The sequence below is a fragment of the Elephantulus edwardii genome, unplaced genomic scaffold, assembly GCF_000299155.1.
Source record: "Elephantulus edwardii isolate Elephantulus edwardi_28Jun2011 unplaced genomic scaffold, EleEdw1.0 scaffold00105, whole genome shotgun sequence".
In the NCBI taxonomy this organism is placed as follows: domain Eukaryota; kingdom Metazoa; phylum Chordata; class Mammalia; order Macroscelidea; family Macroscelididae; genus Elephantulus; species Elephantulus edwardii.
In genome coordinates, this window is record NW_006399855.1 from 12,566,546 (window position 1) to 12,585,706 (window position 19,161).

A 19,161-nucleotide genomic window follows, 5' to 3' on the forward strand; every position below is an offset into this window, starting at 1 on the left:
CACCCTCCATCAGATTCTCAAGGCTGTAAATCTTTACAGGAGACTGTTCATCTTTCTCTTGCAGAGGGGTTGCTGGATTTGAATTGCCGACCTTTTGGTCAATAGCCCTATTATTGTTGTTGCTGTTAGGTGCCTGCGACTCAATCACTCACAAAACAATGATAGTTCATCAGTCTGCTTTGAGAGTTTTACTACTTGTTTTTCCTTTCCTTTCTTTCTAAAGTAATGGGTATTATGTTTCATGATCTATTTACCTGGTCCACCTAAGCAATTTGTGTGATGTGACATTTGGCTTTAAGAGTGCCCTGACTATGGAAGGAAGGTATTTTTATATAATACTGAAGTGGAAACAGCTTGTAGATGATGAGATCCAGTTCTCTAATTTTATAGGTAAGAAAACTAATCTACCTGAGTACTTAGAGATAAATACAAGGAGGCTGGGCTGGAATCCAGTAGTTTAATCAGTTAAAAAAATTGTTCAAGTAAGGGCAATACTTTGTGGTCACTTAGTTTCATAAAGGACTATGTGCAGTGAGTTAGAGAAAAAGATGCTATAGAGTCCACATGGCCTCTTACCCAAAGTCTTTCTCAAAATTTATTTCCATTTAGTCATTCAAAACAGGCTGTGAGGAGGTAACCTGCCTGTCAGAGTTGGTGAGGATGGTGCAGGATAGGGCAAGGTTCAGATCTGTTGTTCATAGGGTTGCTGTGAGCTGCAGTGGACTTGATGGCAATTAACAACAACAACTTGCTCATTCTTCTTTCCTACAGCAGGTGAAGGATTTTGTTGCTGTTGTTGAGTTAACTCATAGCAACCCTATGAACAATAGAACTGAAGCCTGTCCTATCCTGTGCCATCTTCTTCATCTCTGACATACTTGAGCCCATTGCTGCAGTCACTGAGTCCATCCATCTAGTTGAGGGTCATTTTCTCTTTCATGGACCCTCTTCCATTCCAAGCATGATATCCCTCACTCTATGGAATAACTTCTACCAACATGTTCCAGGTATGTGAGATGAAGCTTTGTCTTCTTTACCTCCAAGGAACACTCTGGCTGTACTATCTCCAAGACATATCTGTTTGTTCTTTTGGCAGTCGATGAGGTATCCAATACTTTTCTCTAACACCACAGCTCAAAGGCATCAATTCTTCTTTTACTATGCTCAATGTCCAGCTCTCAGATCCATAGCAAGTGACATGGCCTGGATCAGGTGCACCTTAGTCTTCAAACTGATATAACTGCTCCTCAATAATCTGGAGAGGTCCCTGACTACACTTTCGCAGTACAATACATCTCTCGATCTTCTGACTGCTGGTACCGGATTGCTGATTGTAGATTCAAGTAAGGTGAAGCTGGTGACAACTTCAGTTTTTTCTCTATCGATTATGTTGCCAATCGGTCCAGCAGTGAAAATTTTCGTTTTCTTGACATTGAAATGTAATCCATATTGAAGGCTGTAGCCTGTGATCTTCTGTAGCTGCATTTCAAGTCCTCCTCACTTTCAGCAACCAAGGCTGTGTCAGCGGCAAAATGTAGGTTGTTAGTGAGTCTTCTTCCTATCTTATTGCCACATTCTTCTTTATGGTGTTGCGCTTGTTGAATAATTTGATTGGCATAAAGACTGAAAGGCTATGGAGAGGGGATACAACGCCGATGAACACCTTTCTTAATTTTAAACCATGTAGTGTTTTCTGGTTCTGTTTCCAGAACACCCTCTTAGTCTAGGTATAGGCTTCACATGGGCACAATTAAGTGTTCTGTGATTCCCACTTTTCTCAATATTAGCTATAATTTGTTATGATCTAGACAGTCAAATGTTTTTGCATAGTCAGTAACGTACAAGTAGACATTCTTCCAGTATTCTCTGCTTTCATTCAGGATCCATCAGACATCAGGAATGATATCCATGCCGCCATGGTCTAATTTAAACCCAGCTTGAACTTCTGGTGCATTATTAATAATAAGTCAAAATAATGAAGGAGAGATATCTTTCATTTATCTTTTAGCTGACACCCAGGTAGTAAAGGTAGAAGTCATTATATGTAAAAATAGAAACTTCCATGGGTCTAATAGGGTCTCCAGATAAAAGTAACAGTCACAAAATTTCCAATTGATATTGAATGTTGAGATTTGAAGTCTAAATAGAATTCAGACAACTAGTGGCAGTACCTAAAAGAACATATGGCACTCAATCAGTATTCTAAATGGTGAGTTGAGAGAGTATGTGCTAATGCTTAATATCAGAATACTGAAAAGGGTCTTTTCGGATCATTAATGCATTTTCCTCAGTTTCCTTAGGAGGAAGTTGAAAGACGCTAGTAAAAAAATGGTAGGGATATATGAGTTCCAACTCTGTTGGTAGGAGCTTTATGTTTGCTTCCTATTTATAAGGTACGTATAACTCCATTTTACAGATAGAGGAAAAAGGCCCAAATACTTTAGGAAACTTGTTCAAATTTGCATAGTTAATCAATGGCTGACTTGAGATTCTCATCTGGGCTGCTCAACTCCTATTGCAACATATTTTCCAGATGATTGTAAAACTTTTAGTGTTTTTGGTACATACTATATGCAGAGTAAGTGCTAGCTGTCATTTAGTGAGTTAGTAGAAAACTTAGGTTTAAAATCCAAGCTCCCTTAGTCCCAAGTTGACATTCACTACATGTTATGTGCCAGTGAGGTGAAACCGACCCATAGCTGACCCTCTGGTGGGTTTTCAGAGGTGTTAAGTTGCACAGAAAGGGACTGCCCATCTTTTTCCAACAGAGCAGTTGATACATTCAAACTGTGTGCCTTTGGGTTGGCAGTGCAGCTCCTTACCACTAGGCCATCAGAGCTCCCTATTCACTACTATCAATTTTTTATACAGAAAGAAATCATAAAGATTAAGAGATTAGTTACCTTAAAGGCTTTTCATAAGCAAGTTTTAAAACAGATGAAAAATAATAAATAATGTAATAGTTAATGTTGATTAAGCTCTAGAAGAAATTTTGCTTAATTAATGGTAATGTTTTAATTATATTTTTAAGATAGTTGCCCTTAAGTAAATTCCAACTATGGCAATACCGTCCATTTCAAAGTTCTAGATGGTTAGTGGGCTTTGTGGCTCTTAGATGAAAACTTAATTGTTTGTACCACCCTGTGTTTTCACATCCAAGTCCTAACCAGGCCTGATCCTTCTTAGCTTCTAAGATCAGACAAGATCAAGTGTGTTCAGGGTGGTAAACCTGGAGGCCACCTTGTGTTTTTAATAACTATTTATATGACTTTCTCAATTGACAGAATTGAGACAGATTTTTTAGTGTCTTTTCTTTGTGTAGAAGACCTAAGATTTATAAAATTTAAAACTTAACTGATTTACCTAAAAACACTAATGTAGTTACTGTAATGTAGGCATTACATATGTAATTACATATCTTAATGTAGACATTAAGATTTTAACAAAATAAAGCAAAAACAAAACTGGACTCCAAATACCAGATTTAGCTAGACTTCTATTTAACAGGAATCTTTAAGGCATTCCTTCTTAAAATATAAAGTAAAAAACAGTTAACATTGTTTCTCTTACTTGTATAAAGCACTATTGACCTACTTATAAAGTACTATTGACTTGATTATCTTTTTCTTTTGAAGTGAAAAAAAGTTGTCTGAGATTTAGAAATCAATTAACGTGTAGGAATAATCAATACTTTTTAATCTAGGTATTATGTCTTTATTTTAGCCTGGAACAATAACAAGCAATTGGGAAATAAGTTTTGGAAAGCTATAGTGGAGTCAAACATATAACAAAATCTAAGTTCTCTGCTGCCCTCTACAGGAAACACTACAATTGTCAGCCTATTCTTTCAAGTTTGCATTTCTCTCTCTTAATTTTATAGAAAAATATGGATGAAAATAAAATTTGTATTTTTATTCCATGGGTGGATTTCATATATTAATAAACTAAACATATATTTAAGACTATATAAAGAGATTTCACATACTATAAGAAAGAATAAAACATATTTTAAAGACTTTTCCTAAACTTAAGAAAATGATGTTCTATTTCAAAATTAACGTTAAAAATCCTCCATGAGATGGATTGATTCAGTGATTGGGTAATGGGGGTAGATGTGTCAGAGACAATAAGATTGACAAAGGATGGAAGTGGTTTGATTCAGTGTCTGGGGTAATTGGGATGGGTGTTTCGGAAACAGTGCGACTGCACAGGACAGAGCAGAGTTTAGGGCTGTTATACATAGGGTCGCTATGAGTCACAAGCCGCTCAACGGTACATAACAACAACAACAACAGATAAGGATCTAAATGTTTTATATGTTGTTGTTATGTGCCGTCGAGTCGCTTGCGACTCATAGTGACCCTATGTACAATAGCCCTAAACTCTGCTCTGTCCTGTGCCAATCGCACTGTCTCTGACACTCCCATCACGATTATCCCAGTCACTGAATCAATCGACCTCATAGAGGGCCTTCCTCTCCTGCGCTGTCCCTCCACCCTCCCAAGCATGATGTCCTTCTCCAAGGACCGGTCTCTCCTCACAATATGTCCAAAGTATGTTAGACGGAGTCTCAGAATCCTTGCCTCCAAGGAGCCACCCGGTTTAACCCTTTCCAGGACAAATCTGTTTGTCTTCCTAGCAGTCCATGGTATTCTCAATACTCTTCTCCAGCACCACAGCTCAAAGGCATCAATTCTTCTATCCTCCTTGGTCATTGTCCAACTCTCTGATGCATAACAAGTGATTGCAAAGACCATGGCCTGTATCAGATGCACCTTAGTCTCCAGAGAGACACCATTGCTCTTTATTACTTTGGAGAGGTCCCTAACAGCAGACTTTCCCATGGCAATGCGCCTTTTCATTTCCTGGCTGCTGGTGCCAAGACTGTTGACTGTGGAGCCAAGCAAACTAAAGCTGTGTACAATCTCAATCTCTTCATCATCCATCCTTTTTTTTTTATTTTTATTTATTTTATGTGTGTACTGTCAAATTGGATCTGACTGGTACAGGAGGCAATTGTTCCTCCTTCTTCAGCAGAGCATCTGGTGGATGTGAACCATGTACCTCTGGGATTGCAGTGCAGTTTCCTGCCACTAGGCCACCAGAGCTCACCATTCATCATCCATCCTGATGTTGCCAATTGGTCCAGTGGTGAGAATCTTTGTCTTCTTGACATTGAGCCTCAATCCATATTGTAGGCTGCAGTCATTGACCCTCTGCAGCAGGTGCTTCAGGTCCTCTTCCGTTTCAGCAAGCAGGGTTGTGTCATCTGCATAACGCAGATTGTTGATAAATCGTCCACCAATCTTGATGCCCCATTTCTCCTCAGAATCCAGCCTTAATCTGTTCTGCATATAGGTTGAAAAGGTATGGAGATAGGATGCATCCCTGGCGTACTCCCTTCCCAATTTTCAACCATGCAGTGTTCCCTTGCTCCGTTCAAAATTATTCTATCATTCTTTTTTCAGTGTTTCCAAAGTCCTTTGACTCCTGTTGATCCCTTTGTTAACACATTTATTAAACTCTGTGACTTCATTCTTTTATTTTTTTAAAATAAAATAGAAATTAATATAGCAAAACTGAAAACCCACAGATAAATCTGCAACAAAATGAAGATGCAAAGTTTCCTCCGTCCCAAACAACAAAATATCCTTTTCTCCCAAAATCAAAATATGAGCAGATACTGACAAGATACCTGAGACCCATATAGGATCAGATTTGTGCAAAGAGAAGGCAACTGTGCTCCCCGTAAGCCCTGAAGGAGAATCTTCACAAATGGCCAATGGAAACTCAATGGCATGCTAATCAGAGAGTCGTAGGCTAACTTGGACAGAACTCTGAAGGTTCAGTTCTCAGGCTGAGGACAAGAACACAACCATAAAGTAAACGTTCAAAACTATCACTGTTCTAAAAAGACAGCTAAAAGCAAAATCCAGCATAAGTAGTACAGGGCAACAGCAGCAAAGACAGAAATAAGTGTAGATTAGAGAGAAAATAGAAGAGAAAAATCTTAGACACTATGGTGCTGTACAGTATGTAATATTAAAGTTCGGTTTGGGGTTTTTTTTAAGCCATTACCTTATTTAGCCCCCTCTGTTCTCGAGCTACCTTAACTCTTAACTGCAGACATATGGTCTTACAAATCATTATCTCATTATCAGCTGTGGGACAAGGATGAGAGAGAGTTGTGTTTGAGATAGAGGGAGGTAGGGAAGGAGGGAAATAGAGAGCTTTGCACACTGGGAAGCAAGACTTGACTGAGACTGGAGCAAGAAGACTCTGGTGATGGTGGTAGAGGGGGTCGTGGTACTAGGGATATTGTAGCTAATGTTAGATGGATCTTAGCTGAAAGCAGGGAGTACCAGAGGAATGTCTATCTGTGTTTCATTGACTATGCAAAGGTATTTGACTGTGTGGATCAAAACAAACTGTAGCTGACTCTAAGAAGAATGGGAATCCCAGAACACTTGATCATGCTAATATGAAACCTATACTTGGACCAAGAGGCAGTCATCAGAACAGAGCAAGGGAACACTGCATGGTTCAAAATTGGGAAGAGCATACGCCAGGAATGTGTCCTGTCTCCATACCTTTTCAACCTTTATGCAGATCAGATTATCTGGGACGCTGGGCTTTATGAGGAGAAATGTGGGGTCAAAATTGGTGGAAGATTGATCAACAATCTGGGATATGCAGATGATACAACCCTACTTGCTGAAACTGAGGAGGACCTGAAGTGCTTGCTGCAGAGGGTCAAGGACTGCAGCCTCCAATATGGATTGAGGCTCAATGTCAAGAAGACAAAGATTCTCACCACTAGACCAATTGGCAGCATCAGGATGGAGGGTGAAGAGATTGTTCACAGCTTCAGTTTGCTTGGCTCCACAGTCAACAGTCTTGGCACCAGCAGCCAGGAAATGAAAAGGCGCATTGCCATGGGAAAGTCTGCTGTTAGGGACCTCTCCAAAGTAATAAAGAGCAATGGTGTCTCTCTGGAGACTAAGGTGCATCTGATACAGGCCATGGTCTTTGCAATCATTTGTTATGCATCAGAGAGTTGGACAATGACCAAGGAGGATAGAAGAATTGATGCCTTTGAGCTGTGGTGCTGGAGAAAAGTATTGAGGGTACCATGGACTGCTAGGAAAACAAACAGATTCATCCTGGAAAGGGTCAAACCAGGCTGTTCCTTGGAGGCAAGGATTCTAAGGCTCCGTCTAACATACTTTGGATGTGTTTCAAGGAGGGACAGGTCCTTGGAGAGGGACATCATGCTTGGTAGGGTGGAGGGACAGCACAGAAGGGGAAGGCTCCCTATGAGGTGGATTGATTCAGTGACTGGGGTAATCGGGGTGAGTGTATCAGAGTCGGTGCGATTGGCACAGGACAGAGCAGAGTTTATTTAGGGCTGTTGTACACAGGGTCGCTATGAGTCGCAAGTGACTCGACGGCACATAACCACCACCACCACCACCACCACCAGAGCAGCCCTGAGATAAAGGTCACATGTTTTGCTGTGCTTGCCAGATAAATAAGGAGAAGTTAAATTATAATTGCTTTGAGGTAAATCTTGCTAGATGACTGAGGAAACCAGAGGCTTTTTGAATCTGTGTTGCTGAACTGAAACTGGAGCCTGGACTAACTGAAGAATTGTGCCTTGGGACTGCTGGGTTAAATCTGGATTAGCACTGGGTGATATTCTTTGCCTTCCCCACGCTCCAGATTACTTCCCAATAAACCAAATTCTCAAAAAACAAAACAAAACACCAAAACCCACCAAAAAACTGAATTCTCAGTATCACAGCTATGAGTCTGTGAGTCAACAACGAATAAATGAACCTCTTGCTGTTGCCTGGTGCATGGAGCTGGGTTCTTTCCTTGCTTTCTGCTTTGGGGTGGTGAGGGGCTTTGCTATTCTCACTGCCTCTGGCCCTTTCAGAGAGACACTCAGTCCTACTACCTTATGTCCCATTTTCTGCTTACTAGACAGGCAGTGCTTTAAAAAATAACTTCAAGAAAACAACAGAAGCAGAAGCTTCAGTTAGGAGTTGAAAAAGTCACCTTGGTCTTTTCTCTCTTAAGGTAAAGGAATGGCGTCTGCACTGACAAAATGAGCAACAGAGAAGAATCACAAATTATGTTTAAAATTATGTAAGACAGAATATGGTGCAAGATAATGTCTCTACAGCATAAAAGAAATGAAAAAATAATAAATGCTATGAAAAAACATAAAAGTCAGAAATAGAGGTTAGAGAAAAGGAAGATTTAAAATGAGAAATGACAGGACAGAACTCAGAAAAGGATGAAAAAGGGGGGAAAAAATCAGAAAACACAATAAGTAGTCATTAAGAGGACAGAAGAAAGATTTAAAGGCATGGGGTTAGAATCCACCAGCTGCTCTGCAGGAAAATATGGGCAAACTCCTCCTACGCAACTTACTGCCTCAGAAAATCTGCTGGGGTGGGGGGCGGTGTCAGCTACGGGTCAGTTTTGACTCAACGGTATACAATAATGACATGTTCTTTAAGAGTCCTGAACTACTTATGTATTGTATTTTTTCAAGTTGTACTTCTCTTCAGGTAAGAAAACATGAATTGTATGTAGATTTTTAAGTTTACTTGTTTGAAATAATAAATTACATCTTACTGGGGATGTACAGTCAAATGAATATGTTTTTAAACTAGAGGAATAATTCCTTTCCATGCCAACACCTCATTTGTTTCTTTTTAAGAAATAATAAAAATCAAACTCAAACCTGTTGCCATTCATTTGATTCAACCCATGGTGACCTCAGTGCTTCAGAACAGGGCTATGTTTAGAAGTCTTCTTGGCTGTACTCTTACAGAAGATCACCATGTCTTTTGGTTCTGAGGTGCTAAGAGTGCTCCAGTGGAGGAGAATCGGTAGTGAGTTTCAGTGTTAACCCAAAGGCTACATGACTCCTGTGGTTTGAATCCTCCAGCAATTCTGAGGTAGGAAAAAAAGAAAAAAAGACTGGTCTTCTCCTTCGTAATTTACAGCTTCAGAAACCTGAGGAGGATTGTTCTGCGTTGGAACTGACTTGACAGAAGTGGGTTTGTTAATACTGAGTGTATTAGAAATGCTAACCTTTGGGTTAATTGTTGTTGTTGTTAGGTGTCATCTAGTCAAAAGTGTAAATCATTTGTGCTACTGGAGGACCCTGAGACTGCTAACTGAAGTCTTTGGCAGACCAGGGCAAATTGGAGAACTGTGTCTTTTAACATGAGATCTAGAGCTATGGGTGGTTAGCATAGTTGCTGCTATGGACTGCAGGGTCAGAGATAGTAAATTACAGGGTAGGAGAATGCCCATCTATCTCCTGTGGAGTAAGTGGTGAATCTGAACCTTGTGCCTTCGAGTTGCCAGAGCTACTTCTTACCACTAAGCCACTGGAGCTCCCTGCAGATGTTTAGCATTAGGAGAAGAAAAAAATAATTTGCAGCTGGTGTCAGAGAAGACATGTAGAATAGATATTAGAAGTACACACTGTATGAGGGGATTAAGGTAATGGCTAAAAAAGTCAACTCTAGGCTAACACCACAAACAATAAAAAGAAGGCATTTGTAAGAGACAGTATTATACAGTATTAAACTATGTAAAAAGGAACAAAGCATTTATTTTTACAGCACAGAAAGAAAATGATAACTGAACATTTTAAAATGTTTTTTTACTGATAGAACAGAAAAGCTTACCTTAAAATCAAGGCTGCTAAGGCTTACAACATCATCATCTTTTTCTCTTCGTTTTCTTTTCTATAAGGAAAAAAAAAAATTAAAAGGTTTGATGCTAAGATAAGATGTATGTATTTTGCTCCACTAAATAAAATAATATGGCGTCCTGGTGGCTAAATGGGAAGGAGTTGTGCTGCCAACCCCAAGGTTCACAGTTCAAATCCACCAGTTGCTATGAAGTAGGAAGATGGGCAGTCTCTTCCCAAATGACTGCCTCTGCAAATCCACTGGAGAGTCTGCTATGAGTCAGTTCTGACTTGATGGTATATACCAATAAAGAAAAGGATTTTCCAACTGAATGAATGTATTCATGTGTGGTTGACATTTTTATCAGGAAGTAGCATATGATCAAAAGCCAATGGTATCAAAAGAAGTTTAAGCTGTCCGGAACATAATGACAAAAAATAAGGCTCTAAGATAAAGGGAGTATCAACTAAGGTGTTTCAGCAAACAGATGCAGCCCTGTAGATGCTCACTTATCTAAACAAGATATTTGGAAGACAAATTTTAAAATGTTTTTTATTGATAGAACTTGGCCTCCTTATGCCAAACCAAAATGATGATTTCATTCCAAAAGAATTTATTTCATTTCTTATCGACAATATGATCTATTTCTGCTGTTAGGTGCCCTTAAGTTAAAAGTGACTTTATAAACAATAGAACAGAACTTTGCCCTATCCTGCTTCATCTTTACAATCTCTGCCATGCTTGAAACCCATTATTAAAGTCACAGAGTCAATCTCCTTGGGGTCTTTCTTCTTCACTTTCATTGACCATTTTCCTTTTCCATCTGATGTCTTTTTCCAAGAGCTGACCACTCCTGAGAATATCCATAGAGTATGTGAAACAAAGTTTCACCATCCTTGCCTCAAAGGAGCACTCTGGTTGCACTTTCTCTAAGATAAGATGTTTGTTTAGTAGGCCATCGTATAGTCAATACTCTTCGTACACCATAATTTATAGGCATCAATTTTTTTTATCTTCTTTATGTTGTTGTGTGCCATTGACTCTCTTGTGACTCATAGCTACCCTATGTACAACAGCCGTAAACCCTGCTCTATTTTCTGCCAATCACACTGCCTTCGACACACCCATCCCAATTACCCCAGTCACTGAATCAATCCACCTCATAGAGGGTCTTCCCCTCCTGCGCTGTCCCTCAACCCTACCAAGCATGATGTCCCTCTCCAAGGACCTGCCCTCCTTACAACATGTCCTAAGTATGTCAGACGAAGCCTCAGAATCCTTGCCTCCAAGGAGCAGCCTGGCTTCACCCTCTCCAGGATGAATCTGTTTGTTTTCTTAGCAGTCCATGGTACACACAATACTCTTCTCCAGCACCACAGCTCAAAGGCATCAATTCTCCTTCTATCCTCCCTAGTCATTGTCCAACTCTCTGACGCATGACAAGTAATTGCAAAGAACATGGACTTTAACAGGCGCACCTTAGTCTCCAGAGTGACATAATTAATTGCTCTTCAGTACTTTGGAGAGGTCCCTAATAGCAGATTTTCCCATCGCAATACATCTTTTAATTTCCTGGCTGCTGGTGCCAAGACTGTTGACTGTGAAGCCAAGCAAACTAAAGCTGTGTACAATCTCAATCTCTTCACCATTCATCCTGATGCTGCCAATTGGTCCAGTGGTGAGAATCTTTGTCTTCTCAACATTGAGCCTCAATCCATATTGGAGGCTGCAGTCCTTGACCCTCTGCAGCAAGCACTTCAGGTCCTCCTCAGTTTCAGCTGCAGAGTTGTGTCATCTGCATATCGTAGATTGCTGATAAATCTTCCACCAATCCTGATGCCACACTTCTCCTCATAGAGCCCAGCCTCCGGGATAATCTGCTCTGCATACAGGTTGAAAAGGTATGGAGATAGGACACATCCCTGGCGTACACTCTTCCCAATTTTGAACCATGTAGTGTTTCCTTGCTCTCTTCTGACAACTGACTCTTGGTCCAAGTAATAGGTTTTGCATTAGCACAATCACTGTCCAATTTTCAGAAGCATAGGAAGCATATGAAAATACCAAGGCTTGGATCAGGTGCATGTTAGTCTTTAAACTAGTATCTTTGCTTTTTAGCACTTTAAAAAGGTCTTTATAGCATATTTTCTCAATATAACACAACTTTTGATTTTTTTTACTAATGTGACAACAGGTCAAGTAAAATGAAATCGTTCCCAGCTTCAACCTTTTCTTCATCTCCTATCATGATGATGCTTGTTGAGTCAATGATGAAAATTTTTTTCTTGATACTAAAGGCTGTGCTTCAAGTTGTCTTCATTTTCTGCAAGCAAAGTTGTATCATCTGCATAATCCAGGCTGTTGATGAGTATTTGTCCAATCCTGATGCCACATTCTTCTTCAGAGTCCAGCTTCTTGAATGATATGCTTAACATACAGATTGAATAGACATGGAGAAAGGATACAATCTTGACACACACCTTTTCTGATTTTAAACCATGCAGTGCTCTCTTGCTTTGTTCTGACAACTGCTTCTTGATCTAAGTATCCTGACACACTTTGCAATGCATATTCTTACTACTATTACTACTACTACTATTATTATATTACTGTATTAAAAATGATTAAATGTATCTGGATTAAGTGTATCATTAATTTTTTTTATGAATTGAAAGGCACACTAGATATTAAGGCAAGCATTTGGCTAACTCATGAATACTATTTTAACTTCCACACAAGTTCTACATAAAGAAGAATTAGAAATTTGTTTGTATCCAGAGGTTGCCTATATTTAGGGTTAGACATCTTCCTATCAGTACCACTTTAATCACATTCCAAAAATTTGTATTAAAATTTTGATCCCAACAGAACACATCAAAACATACACTTTTAGAAACAACAAATTTTGCTAGCTCCTCCAACTAAGAGAAACATAAGCCATGTTCTAGTTGTACATAGTCATTTGATATAAATTTTATGAAGCAACAATAGTTATTAAGTAAAATAAAACATATCAAAGAATTATTTGTTAGTGGTCATGCCACAAACAGATGCCTCAATAACGTCTCATTCTAATAATAATAAAATACAGTCAGGTAGCTGTATCTCAAATTTATTGGCATGAATAAGTAAATGCTTCTAGTGTTGCATTTGTTGAAACAGTTGATGTTTTATGAATTCCTGGGGTCTTCTTTTTATGCCAATGTCTCCAGCATAGATTGGATGCCTTCATGTTTTATTTTTCTTAAGTTTAACACGGCAGGAATACAAGAGCAAAGATTTCATAGGTTAAAGATTAACAGATATGACTATTTCTCAAAATATGTTTTATAATTACTTGAAGTTTTTAAAAATTCCTTTCAGCTTGTCCAAAGAAAAGGATTAAATTAGGTTGTCAAAGATGACTGTGTAGAAACTTTGAACTAAGGATATCTAGAGAAGTACAGACAAGTGAGTTCAATACCAGACTGAAAGACAACTCAAAAGGTGCCTTGAAATTAAAAAACAAAATAAAATTCTAGTATCTACTCACCAAAGTGAAGTCCCAGTAGGGGCCAGGTGTTAAAAATGTGAAGGAGCTACCTCTCCGGAGGGAATATCTGTTAATTGAAAATTCAGAGAATAAGTAAATCAAGAGAAACTTAAATAGAATAAAGCGCTAAATAGATAAAAAAAAATATTTTTGTACTTTCAAAACTCTTTAGAGTATCTTTATTTCTGCACCAGAAATAAGAGGGAGAACAGGAAATAAAAACAAAAAATTCAGTTCTAGTTGTTGTCAGAATCTTTAAAGCAAAAAAAAAAAAATCCACATAAACTGGTAAATAAATTAAGAGTATTTTAACAAAATTCAAGAAACAAAGCAGATGCACACCCATGTTTATCGCGGCTTTGTTCACAATAGCAAAGAGCTGGAAACAACCCAAGCGCCCATCAACAAATGAATGGATAGAGAAGCTGTGGTATATTCACACAATGGAGTACTATGCTGCATTGAAAAACTGGGAAGTCATGAAATATACAAAATGGGTGACCCTGGAGAACATTATATTGAGTGAAATATCTCAGTCACAAAAGGGCAAATACAGCATAACAACACAGTTATAAAACAGGACTAACATGGGGGTTGGGGAGAAACTATGAAAAGAGGGGATAAATAATGTACACTGCTTTGAAACAGATGAGGAAAAGAACTGTCTAAAAGGAATATATGATTAGGTATTATTTGCAGGACAATAGTCCAGAATAAGAGATGCACAGAAAAGTGGATGGGGGTGGGGAAGGGAGAGGAAGGTATTGTGAAACAATGAAAGAATTTGTTTTCAAAGAGAAAACTGAACTGGGGGGGTGGGGAAATAGGGAGGAAAATGTGCAACAATGGATGAATGGGAATCCAAATTCTCTATAAATTTTCAATTTTCATTAAAATCTCAATAAAAAAAAAAGAAAGCAGAGTTTGTCTTGTTGCTGTTTGAGGCCATAAAGTCAACTGTGAACAACACATCAACCTTGCCCTATTTGGGCAATTATCACAATCTCTGCATGATCAAGCCCATTGTGTTGTCACTGTGTCAATTCAGCTTGTTGAATTTATCTTAGAAACATACAGATAGCACAATAATATTAAATCCATCAACATATTACAACAACAGTGAAAATAATAGCACTCTCACCACAAAACAAAGACAAATCCACTGTTGTCAAGCCAATCCTAACCTGAAGAGAGCAGAACTGTCCCATAGGGCTTCTGAGGCTGTAAATCTTTACAGGAAGAGATGCCTCATCTTTCACTGAGGATTGGCTGGTGGGTTTGTACTGCCCATCTGTTAGTTTGCTGCCCAACATGTAATCCCCAGTGGCACCAGGATTCGAGGCAGTAAATTAATTTTATAGAAAAATTTTTTTTTAAAAAAGAAACATATTTATAAAATACAGCATTCATTCTTAGTGATTTTTTTATTATTATTAATTTTAATGAAAATTTACAGAGACTTTGGATTTCCATTCATTGTTGCACTTCTCTCCCTGTCCACCCTACCCCCCAAGTACACTCTTCTTTTTGAAAAGTAAAAGAAAAATTCTTTCATTGTTTTACAATTCCTCACCACAGGTCCACCCCACTATGCAGCCTTCATTCTGGACACCTGTTATTACAATAATACCGAATCACATATCCCTTTTAAACAGTTTTCTCCCTCATCTGTTTTAATACAGTATACATTATTTATTCCATCTTTCTCAGTCTCCCCCTAACCCTGATGTCAGTCTTGTTTTACAACAGTGGCACTATGCAGTATTCGTCCTTTTGTAACTGAGATATTTCACTCAGCATAATGTCCTCCAGGGTCACCCATTTTTAATAATATTGCATGAGTTCCTTGTTTTTCAATGCAGTGTAGTACTCCACTGTATGAATATACCACAGATTCTCTATCCATTTGTTTGTTGATGGGCACTTGAGTTGTTTCCAGCTTCTTACTAGTGTGAACAAAGCCACGTTAAACATGTATGTACATATATCTGCTTGGATGTCAGCTATGGTTTCTTTGGGGTATATTCCCAGTAGTGGAATTGCTGGGACAAATGGTATCTCTATTTGCAACTTTTTGAGAAAGTGCCATACCACCTTCCACAGTGGTTTCACCATTTTACACTCCCACCAACAGTGAATAAGGGCTCCAGTTTCTCCACAACCTCGCCAGCACTTGTTTCTTGCTGTTCTGTTAAATTTTGCTATTCTGACCGGGGTGAGATGATATCTCAAAGTTGTTTTAATTTGCATCTCTCTTAGAGCTAGGGATTTTGAACATTTCTTCATGTGCTTGTTGGCCATCTGAATGTCTTCTTTGGTGAAGTGTCTGTTCATATCCTATGCCCATTTTTCAATTGGATTATTTACCTTTATCTTGTTGTGGTGCTCAAGTATTTTATAAATTCTAGATATAAATCCCTTATCTGATATGTCATTACCAAATATTTTTTCCCAGTCTGTAGATCCCTTCTTATCCTGTTGGAGAAGTTTTTGGATGTGCATCTTAGTGATTTTTTTAAAAGCACAAATAAAAAGATATTTTTAAGAAACAGAAATATACTTTATTTGAATTTTATGTTAAAATATCTTTCATATATTGATTTTTACTTTTTAAAAAATTATGTGTTAGACCAAATGAAAGGGTTTCTTTGATGGGAACTAACCAGTCACTAAGCAGCTTCAAAACTGCTAACAATAGACAATAATATGGGGATATGGGAATAAGCAGGAAGATTAAAGAGAAGTAGATTATATTCAATGACAAAACTGGCAGGACAGAGTTCTTATATGTGTTCGCTACCAACATTCCCAGTATAGAAAAATATGATACCGCTAACAGGAATTACAACAGACTAGGAGATCAGAATCTGATGTTCATAGAGTCACTTATGACTTGTGGTCAACTTGAACGATGGCATCTGACAATAACAGAAATTAGGAATAGAGATGGAAAGATCTCAAGATACTTAAATGAAGAATTTCCTAAAGAATTATTTTGGGAAAAATGAAAACACAGCAAGACACTCATTACTTATACAAAGAACACTAACTTTATTTCCCATCCTCCCAATTTCTATCATAGAACAAAACAACTTAATGAACAAATTATTCCATCCTTTCTTGTCACTGCATAAAATGAAACAATTAATAAAACAGTTATTTTTAAAAAAACAAAACCCCAAAAAAATCAAAAGTTATTTTTTTCTTTAAATTATATTTACTTTGTTGTTGAGAATACACACAGCAATATGGGATGGTTTCTATACATACAATTTAATGGCACTGATTTATATTCTTTGAATTGTGTAGCCATTCTCATCTTCTCTTTCAGAGTTGTACCTCTCTAATTAACATAAATTCATGGCCTCCTCAGGTTCCTACCCAACTTTAGAGTTGTTGTTGTTGTTAATTTAATCCCATTTAGCTGGTACTTAAAAGAGTTTAATGGTCAAGGTAGATCTTTATTTTTACTAGTTAATCTATTATTTGGTTTTAAGAAGAATTAATGGGATATTTTCAGCTTAAAAATTACTTGAGGGCAATAGATTTAGGGATTATATGGCTTCTGAAAGTTTAGAGGCTATGATTATTTGAAATTATGTTCTGTATTTTCTCTTTTTTTATTAGGATTCTTTTATGACATTTTTAATAAAATGTTCAGCAATGATAGTTAGGAACCATACTTCTAGTCTCCTTGGAAAGGAGGCAAGCTTCTCATGGAAGTAATTAGCCACACAGTCTACATCCTGTTCTGTTGTTTTGGTGAATAGACCAATTGTTGCACCATGAATGACTGTTGCAAGCTTTGAAGACTCACAACAGTAGGCAACAAACTAGGAAGGTGAGCAGAAGTACTAAACATGCTATCAAGTCAATTAACTGGGATGTTCCATGAAACCATAATTCTAAACTTCCAAATTCCACAGGGTGTTTGGTTGTATATAAGCAATCTCTGCAGCTACTTTTTTTTTTTTGTCATTGTAAATATATCATAAAACTTCTGCCAATTCAAAATTTTACAGGTGTACAACTTATTGACAACAATTATAATAATCAGCTATGCAATTTTACCCTTATGTGATTTTCCCATCACCCTTTCTTCCCATTCCTTGCTTGCCTGTTATGTGTTATCTAGTTGAGTATATAATTCATAGCAAGCCTATGAACAACAGATCTAACTTCGTCTTTTCTTGTCCTTTTGCTTTAAAAATATTTAAATTGTGATTTGAGTGAAGGTTTACAAAGAAAATTAAGTTTTCCGTCAACCACACATACACATTTTGCTCTATAACACTGTCAATACAATGTAAACACAATTTTCTCACTTACTTTATATAATTCTCATTTCCATTAAGCCTTCTATACATCTCCATGATACTGTGCTATCACCCCGTGATATTATTATCCTCCACCCTGGATATTCTCTTACATTGTCTTTCCTTTCACCTATCTTAATGTACCCCTATTGTCTACTTACTAATTTTTATTCATTTCTCCTTCCATTTCCACCTCCAGTAACCCACCAAGATTATGATTCTATGTGTGTGTAAACCTCTCCTTAGCTTTTTTGAACAGTAGTTTGTTGTTGTTTTTTTTTAAATAAACTTTTTCTTTTATACTGGTTTACCATACATTGTTTTTCACACTGGATCTTTCCCTCCACCCATCAAATTGTACGACCCTATGATTATGCCCCTCATGCATCCTCACCCCTCTACTTCCCCCCGCCCCCACCCCTGCCTTGGCTCTTCATACATGTTTTACTAGTTACCTAACAGTAGTCTTTTTTTTTTTCTAACAGTAGTCTTAAACAATATGTCTCCTTTTGTGACTGACTTATTTCATTTAGCATGTCTTACATGTAAAGACATCCATATTCTGGAGTTTGAGGAATTCTATATTTTTTTAAGTGATAAATAGTATACTACAATATGTCTGTACGACAGTTTCTTTATCCACTAGTCTGTTGATGGACACTTGGGTTGTATCCATATCTTTGCTATTGTAAATGATACTTCAATGAATATGGATGTGCATATATCTGTTTGTGTTATAACTATTATTTCTTTGGAATACATACCTAGAATGGGGCTGCTAGGAGCTCTGGTGGCCTAGTGACAAGAAGCTGCACAGCAATCCCTAATGTACATGGTTCAAGGCCACCAGCTGCTCTGTGGGAAAAGTTTGGGCAATCTCCTCCCACGTAATTAACTGCCTCTGAAAATGCACCGGAGGGTCAGCTATGGATTGGTTCCGACTCTACAGTACACAACAACAACGATGGGAGTGCTGGTTCAAATGGTATCTATTTCAAAATTTATAAGGAAATGTCAAACCACTTTCAGAGTGGTTTTACCACTAGCCTAGTAGTAAAAAGCGATGCTGCAATCTCAAAGGCAAGTGGTTCGAATGAATGGGCAATCAGTTTCCTCCCCTTTGATTAACTGCATCTGAAAATAAGGGTCAGCTCGATAGCATACAATAGTGTAGGAAGAGTTTCACACCCTCAGCAAGATTTGTTGTTTACTGTCTTAAAATTTTGCTAGTGAGAGAAATATTTCACTGCTGTCTTAATTGCATTTAATAGCTAGTAAAGGAGCTCTGGTGGTACAGTGGTAAGAAATAGTTGCTCCAAGGCAATTTTCTCCCTTGCAAATTACAGTGTCTGAAAAGCTGTTGGATGGTCAGCTATGAGTCAGGTCTGATTCAATGGCACATACCAACAAGAAGAGGAGCTAATGATATTAAGCATACTTTCATGGGATTGTTGGGCATTTGTTTTTAGTGAAATGTCTTTACATGCCCTCTGTCCATTTTGTAATTGGGTTGTTTGTAACTGGGTCTTTTTTACATAAGTGAGGTTTTATTTATTTATTTTTTTTAATTAATTTTAATAGACATTTACAGAGG